The 8172-nt window shown below is 58.1% G+C and overlaps 1 long non-coding RNA gene across 1 annotated transcript; it reads left to right on the top strand.

Moving 5' to 3' along the window:
* The first annotated feature begins 621 nt into the window (after window positions 1-621).
* LOC121270594 lies at window positions 622-5938 on the top strand. Its single transcript, XR_005941580.1, has 2 exons — window positions 622-773; window positions 5368-5938. It is a non-coding gene; the product is annotated as an uncharacterized LOC121270594 (long non-coding RNA).
* The last annotated feature ends 2234 nt before the right edge of the window (window positions 5939-8172 follow it).

Here is an 8172-nt window from a genome sequence, read left to right as displayed (position 1 = left end):
CTCTCTCCCCTCGCCCCCGCCCCCTCTCTCCCCTCGCCCCGCCCCCCTCTCTCCCCTCGCCCCCGCCCCCCCCCTCTCTCCCCTCGCCCCGCCCCCCTCTCTCCCCTCGCCCCGCCCCCTCTCTCCCCTCGCCCCGCCCCCTCTCTCCCCCTCGCCCCGCCCCCTCTCTCCCCTCGCCCCGCCCCCTCTCTCCCCTCGCCCCGCCCCCCTCTCTCCCCTCGCCCCGCCCCCCTCTCTCCCCTCGCCCCCGCCCCCTCTCTCCCCTCGCCCCGCCCCCTCTCTCCCCTCGCCCCGCCCCCTCTCTCCCCTCGCCCCGCCCCCTCTCTCCCCTCGCCCCGCCCCCTCTCTCCCCTCGCCCCGCCCCCTCTCTCCCCTCGCCCCGCCCCCTCTCTCCCCTCGCCCCGCCCCCTCCCTCCCCCTCGCCCCGCTCCTTTGGTCTTTTTCCCTCCTTTCTGTCCCTCTCCCTCTCTCCCTTGCTGCCTTCCGTGGGAATCTTGACCGTGTTTTACTTCGGAGCTCTGTGTCCGATGTCTGCCCGCTGGGAGAAGGCCAGACCAGCTCAGAGCTGAGACACGGCTCTGTTCAATAAGTGAGTCCGTCGGATCGGGGGGTCTGTGTCCTTAACCCCCTCTCTCTCTCTCTCTCCTCCCGGCAGTGAGGAACGAATCAGAAACGGGGCCAAGAAGCTGCTGAAAGGCCGACAGGGCAGCACCCAGGGGAGGCTGGACGATTTCTTTAAGGTCACAGGGTCGCTGACCTCCGCCAAGCGCAAGGTACGGGGTTACCTGAGGGTGGCTGCAGGAGCTCAATCTCCCCAAGCTCGTGGGTGGAGTCAGGAGTGTCTGTATTCATCACGGGATGTGGGGGTCGCTGGCCGGGCCCAGCATTTATTGCCCCTCCCTAATTGCCCCCTTGAGAAGGTGGTGGGTGCCGCCGCCTTCTTGACCCGCTGCAGTCCCCCTGTGCTGTAGGTACAGCCACAGCGCTGTTAGGGAGGGAGTTCCAGGATTTTGTCCCCTATGTGGTGTAGGTGCACCCACAGTGCTGTTAGGGAGGGAGTTCCAGGATTTTGTCCCCTATGTGGTGTAGGTGCACCCACAGTGCTGTTAGGGAGGGAGTTCCAGGATTTTGTCCCCTGTGCTGTAGGTACAGCCACAGCGCTGTTAGGGAGGGAGTTCCAGGATTTTGTCCCCTATGTGGTGTAGGTACACCCACAGCGCTGTTAGGGAGGGAGTTCCAGGATTTTGTCCCCTGTGTGGTGTACGTACACCCACGGTGCTGTTAGGGAGGGAGTTCCAGGATTTTGTCCCCTGTGGTGTAGGTACACCCACAGCGCTGTTAGGGAGGGAGTTCCAGGATTTTATCCCCTGTGTGGTGTAGGTATACCCACGGCGCTGTTAGGGAGGGAGTTCCAGGATTTTGTCCCTGTGGTGTAGGTACACCCACAGCGCTGTTAGGGAGGGAGTTCCAGGATTTTGTCCCCTGTGGTGTAGGTACACCCACAGCGCTGTTAGGGAGGGAGTTCCAGGATTTTGTCCCCTGTGGTGTAGGTACACCCACAGTGCTGTTAGGGAGGGAGTTCCAGGATTTTGACCCCTGTGTGGTGTAGGTACACCCACAGTGCTGTTAGGGAGGGAGTTCCAGGATTTTGTCCCCTGTGTGGTGTAGGTACACCCACAGCACTGTTAGGGAGGGGGGTGTTCCAGGATTTTGTCCCCTGTGGTGTAGGTACACCCACAGTGCTGTTAGGGAGGGAGTTCCAGGATTTTGACCCCTGTGTGGTGTAGGTACACCCACAGCGCTGTTAGGGAGGGAGTTCCAGGATTTTGTCCCCTGTGGTGTAGGTACACCCACAGTGCTGTTAGGGAGGGAGTTCCAGGATTTTGTCCCCTGTGGTGGAAGTACACCCACAGCGCTGTTAGGGAGGGAGTTCCAGGATTTTGACCCCTATGTGGTGTAGGTACACCCACAGCGCTGTTACGGAGGGAGTTCCAGGATTTTGACCCTGTGGTGTAGGTACACCCACAGCGCTGTTAGGGAGGGAGTTCCAGGATTTTGTCCCCTGTGGTGTAGGTACACCCACAGCACTGTTAGGGAGGGGGGTGTTCCAGGATTTTGTCCCCTGTGGTGTAGGTACACCCACGGTGCTGTTAGGGAGGGAGTTCCAGGATTTTGACCCCTGTGTGGTGTAGGTACACCCACAGCGCTGTTAGGGAGGGAGTTCCAGGATATTGTCCCTGTGGTGTAGGTACACCCACAGCGCTGTTAGGGAGGGAGTTCCAGGATTTTGTCCCCTGTGTGGTGTAGGTACACCCACAGCGCTGTTAGGGAGGGAGTTCCAGGATTTTGTCCCCTGTGGTGTAGGTACACCCACAGCACTGTTAGGGAGGGGGGTGTTCCAGGATTTTGTCCCCTGTGGTGTAGGTACACCCACAGTGCTGTTAGGGAGGGAGTTCCAGGATTTTGTCCCCTGTGGTGTAGGTACACCCACAGCGCTGTTAGGGAAGGAGTTCCAGGATTTTGTCCCTGTGGTGTAGGCACACCCACAGTGCTGTTAGGGAGGGAGTTCCAGGATTTTGTCCCCTGTGGTGTAGGTACACCCACAGCACTGTTAGGGAGGGGGGTGTTCCAGGATTTTGTCCCCTGTGGTGTAGGTACACCCACAGCGCTGTTAGGGAGGGAGTTCCAGGATTTTGTCCCCTGTGGTGTAGGTACACCCACAGCGCTGTTAGGGAGGGAGTTCCAGGATTTTGTCCCCTGTGTGGTGTAGGTACACCCACGGTGCTGTTAGGGAGGGAGTTCCAGGATTTTGTCCCCTGTGTGGTGTAGGTACACCCACAGTGCTGTTAGGGAGGGAGTTCCAGGATTTTGTCCCTGTGGTGTAGGTACACCCACAGTGCTGTTAGGGGGGGATTCTAGGATTTTGACCCAGCGACAGTGAAGGAACGGCCGATATATTTGCAAGTCAGGATGGTGAGGGGCTTGGAGGGGAACTTCCAGGTGGTGATGGTCTCATATGTCTGCTGCCCTTGTCCTTCTAGACGGTAGTGGTCGTGGGTTTGGAAGGTGCTGTTGAAGGAGCCTTGGTGAGTTCCTGCAGTGCATCTTGTAGATGGTACATACGCTGCTGCTGTGCGTCTGTGGTGGAGGGAGTGAACGTTTGTGGATGGGGTGCCGATCAAGTGGGGGCTGCTTTGTCCTGGATGGTGTCGAGCTTCTTGAGTGTTGTGGGAGCTGCACTCATCCAGGCAAGTGGGGAGTGTCCCATCACACTCCTGAGCTGTGCCTTGTAGATATTTCACAGGCTTTGGGGAGTTAGGAGGTGAGTTACTTGTCACAGGATTCCCAGCCTCTGACCTGTTTTTGTAGCTGACTGTCCCTGAGCCTGTAGTAAGGAGCCGCTCATGGTGTGACTGACTGTCCCTGAGCCTGTAGTAAGGAGCCGCTCACGGTGTGTGTGAGTGAACAACTGTCCCTGAGCCTGTAGTAAGGAGCCGCTCAGTGTGAAGCGAGTGACCGACTGTCCCTAAGCCTGTAGTAAGGAGCCGCTCACGGTGTGAATGAGTGACCGACTGCCCCGAGCCTGTTGTAAGGAGCCGCTCACGGTGTGAGTGAGTGACTGACTGTCCCTGAGCCTGTAGTAAGGAGCCGCTCACGGTGTGAGTGAGTGACCGACCGCCCCGAGCCTGTAGTAAGGAGCTGCTCACCGTGTGAGTGAGTGAACGACTGTCCCTGAGCCTGTACTAAGAAGCCACTCACGGTGTGAGTGAGTGACCGATTGTCCCTGAGCCTGTAGTAAGGACCCGCTCACGGTGTGAGTGAGTGACCGACTGTCCCTGAGCCTGTAGTAAGGAGCTGCTCACAGTGTGAGTTAGTGACCGACTGACTCTGAGCCTCTAGTAAGGAGCCACTCACGGTCTGAGCGAGTGACCGACTGACCCTGAGCCTGTAGTAAGGAGCCGATGAGTGTGAGTGAGTGACCGACTGTTGCTGAGCCTGTAGTTGGAGCCGCTCACGGTGTGAGTGAGTAACTGATTGTCCCTGAGCCTGTAGTAAGGAGTTGCTCACGGTGTGAGTGACCGACTGACCCTGAGCCTCTAGTAATGAGCCGCTCACGGTGTGAGTGAGTGACCGACTGTCTCTGAGCCTGTAGTAAGGAGCTGCTCACGGTGCGAGCAAGTGACCGACTGTCTCTGAGCCTGTAGTAAGGAGCTGCTCACGGTGCGAGCAAGTGACCGACTGTCCCTGAGCCTGTAGTAAGGAGCTGGTCACGGTGTGAGCAAGTGACCGACTGTCCCTGAGCCTGTAGTAAGGAGCTGGTCACGGTGTGAGCGAGTGCTGACTGTCCCTGAGCCTGTAGTAAGGAGCCACTCACATTGTGAGTGAGTGACCGACTGTCCCTGAGCCTGTAGTAAGGAGCCACTCATGCTGTGAGTGAGTGACCGACTGTCCCTGAGCCTGTAGTAAGGAGCCACTCACGGTGAGAGTGAGTGACCGACTGTCCTTGAACCTGTAGTAAGAAGCTGCTCACGGTGTGAGTGAGTGACCGACTGTCCCTGAGCCTGTAGTAAGGAGCTGCTCACGGTGTGAGTGAGTGCTGACTGTCCCTGAGCCTGTAGTAAGGAGATGCTCACGGTGTGAGTGAGTGACCGACTGTCCCTGAGCCTGTAGTAAGGAACCACTCACGGTGTGAGTGACTGACTGACCCTGAGCCTGTAGTAAGGAGATGCTCATGGTGAGTGAGTGACCGACTGACCCTGAACCTGTAGTAAGGAGCCGCTCACGGTGTGAGTGACTGACTGACCCTGAGCCTGTAGTAAGGAGATGCTCATGGTGAGTGAGTGACCGACTGACCCTGAGCCTGTAGTAAGGAGCCGCTCACGGTGTGAGCGAGTGACTGACTGTACCTGAACCTGTAGTAAGGAGCTGCTCACGGTGTGAGCGAGTGACTGACTGTCCCTGAGCCTGTAGTAAGGAGCTGCTCAGTGTGAGCGAGTGACCGACTGTCCCTGAGCCTGTAGTAAGGAGCCGCTCACGGTGTGAGCGAGTGACTGACTGTACCTGAACCTGTAGTAAGGAGCTGCTCACGGTGTGAGCGAGTGACTGACTGTCCCTGAGCCTGTAGTAAGGAGCTGCTCAGTGTGAGCGAGTGACCGACTGTCCCTGAGCCTGTAGTAAGGAGCCGCTCACGGTGTGAGTGAGTGACTGACTGTCCCTGAACCTGTAGTAAGGAGCTGCTCACAGTGTGAGCGAGTGACCGATTGTCCCTGAGCCTGTAGTAAGGAGCCGCACACGGTGTGAGTGAGTGACCGACTGTCCCTGAGCCTGGTCTTCACCCCCTCCTACCCCCTGTCTTTTCTTTTTCAGGAACCTGAGCCCAAAGGGTCGGCGAAGAAGAAAGCGAAATCCGGCGGCAAGTTCCAAAGGGGGAAATGAGTCAGGGGGCGGGAGTCCGGACGGTTAATCCTGGGGGCTGGCCCCCTCCCACCAGCCTCACCCCACTCCTTCCCCCCAACCCCCCCCCCCCAACCAAACACCCCAGCGAGAGGCAGCAGGAGACGTGGCGTGGGGGGGGCGTTGTCACCGAGAACCCAAAGCGCGGACTCCATCGCTGATGGGAAGAGAGAGGAGGGACGTCCCTCGAGGAACCGTTACCCCCCCTCACCCCTCCCCCCAGAGTATCCGCGAGACCCCCCTCCCCCGACCTCCAATCGCTACCCCTCTACCCCCAGTGATGGGACAAGGCAGTCTCAATCGAACTGGAGTCCAACACGCAGGGTCCAGAGCGCAAGGGCCATGTTCCCGGCCTGTCACGTTCAACCGGACTGGGGAGCGAGGTTTGTAAATGGGCTGAATTATTTCCTCTATTTTTTTAATAAATTCCGCAATTTTGCTTCGAATAAAGACTCTCCCTTCCGGGGGGGAGGGATTTTCCGTTCTTGGTTCTGCCTGACGCTCGGTCTTTGCACTCAGACAATCACCGTCCACCACCGCCCTCGGCCCCCAGCGCTGGCGCTTGACCCTCCCTCGGTGTGTCTCAGCCGCTGGCGGTCGCACCTCAGACCCGGACGGAGCCGGCTGCAGGTCCCACTCGGAGAGCGGAGCAAACAGCGAGGCCGGCACTCCGAAGGCTGACACTGAGGGAGGGTCTCACTGTTACACGGTCAGTGCTGATGGAGTGCCGCACTGTTACACGGTCAGTGCTGAGGGAGTGCCGCACTCTGACACGGTCAGTGCTGAGGGAGGGAGTGCTGCACTGTTATACGGTCAGTTTTGAGTGAGCGAGGGCCGCACTGTTAAACGGTCATTACTGAGGGAGCGCCGCACTGTTACACGGTCAGTGCTGAGGGAGGGCCGCACTGTTACACGGTCTGTGCTGAGGGAGGGCTGCACTGTTACACGGTCAGTGCTGAGGGAGTGCCGCACTGTTACACGGTCAGTGCTGAGGGAGTGCCGCACTGTTACACGGTCAGTGCTGAGGGAGTGCTGCACTGTTACACGGTCAGTGCTGAGGGAGCGCCGCACTGTTACACGGTCAGTGCTGAGTGAGTGCCGCGCTGTTATACGGTCAGTTTTGAGTGAGCGAGGGCCGCACTGTTTAACGGTCAGTACTGAGGGAGTGCTGCACTGTTACACGGTCAGTGCTGAGTGAGTGCCGCACTGTTACACGGTCATTACTGAGGGAGTGCTGCACTGTTACACGGTCAGTGCTGAGGGAGTGCCGCACTGTTACACGGTCAGTGCTGAGGGAGCGCTGCACTGTTACACGGACAGTGCTGAGGGAGTGCCGCACTGTTACACGGTCAGTGCTGAGGGAGTGCTGCACTGTTACACGGACAGTGCTGAGGGAGTGCCGCACTGTTACACGGTCAGTGCTGAGTGAGTGCCGCACTGTTATACGGTCAGTTTTGAGTGAGCGAGGGCCGCACTGTTTAACGGTCAGTACTGAGGGAGTGCTGCACTGTTACACGGTCAGTGCTGAGGGAGTGCTGCACTGTTACATGGTCAGTGCTGAGGGAATGCTGCACTGTTACATGGTCAGTGCTGAGGGAGGGAGTGCTGCACTGTTATATGGTCAGTTTTGAGTGAGCGCTGGCCGCATTGTTACACAGTCAGAACTGAGGGAGTGCTGCACTGTTATACGGTCAGTGCTGAGGGAGCGCTGCACTGTTACACGGACAGTGCTGAGGGAGTGCCGCACTGTTACACGGTCAGTGCTGAGGGAGTGCTGCACTGTTACACGGACAGTGCTGAGGGAGTGCCGCACTGTTACACGGTCAGTGCTGAGTGAGTGCCGCACTGTTATACGGTCAGTTTTGAGTGAGCGAGGGCCGCACTGTTTAACGGTCAGTACTGAGGGAGTGCTGCACTGTTACACGGTCAGTGCTGAGGGAGTGCTGCACTGTTACATGGTCAGTGCTGAGGGAGTGCTGCACTGTTACATGGTCAGTGCTGAGGGAGGGAGTGCTGCACTGTTATATGGTCAGTTTTGAGTGAGCGATGGCCGCATTGTTACACAGTCAGAACTGAGGGAGTGCTGCACTGTTATACGGTCAGTGCTGAGGGAGTGCCGCACTGTTACACGGTCAGTGCTGAGGGAGTGCCGCACTGTTACACGGTCACTACTGAGGGAGTGTTGCACTGTTACACGGTCAGTGCTGAGGGAGTGCTGCACTGTTACACGGCCATTACTGAGGGAGTGCTGCATTGTTACACGGACAGTGCTGAGGGAGTGCTGCACTGTTATACGGTCAGTGCTGAGGGAGTGCTGCACTGTTACACGGTCAGTGCTGAGGGAGTGCCTCACTGTTACACGGTCAGTGCTGAGGGAGTGCCGCACTGTTATACAGTCAGTTTTGAGTGAGCGAGGGCCGCACTGTTAAACGGTCAGTGCTGAGGGAGTGCTGCACTGTTACACGGTCAGTGCTGAGGGAGTGCTGCACTGTTACACGGTCAGTGCTGAGGGAGTGCCGCACTGTTACACGGTCATTACTGAGGGAGTGCTGCACTGTTACATGGTCAGTGCTGAGGGAGTGCTGCACTGTTACATGGTCAGTGCTGAGGGAGGGAGTGCTGCACTGTTATATGGTCAGTTTTGAGTGAGCGATGGCCGCATTGTTACACAGAGCTGAGGGAGTGCTGCACTGTTATACGGTCAGTGCTGAGGGAGTG

Source organism: Carcharodon carcharias, chromosome 27 (assembly GCF_017639515.1).
Source record: "Carcharodon carcharias isolate sCarCar2 chromosome 27, sCarCar2.pri, whole genome shotgun sequence".
In the NCBI taxonomy this organism is placed as follows: Eukaryota; Metazoa; Chordata; class Chondrichthyes; order Lamniformes; family Lamnidae; genus Carcharodon; species Carcharodon carcharias.
This window is presented reverse-complemented; position numbering and strand designations above follow the sequence as displayed.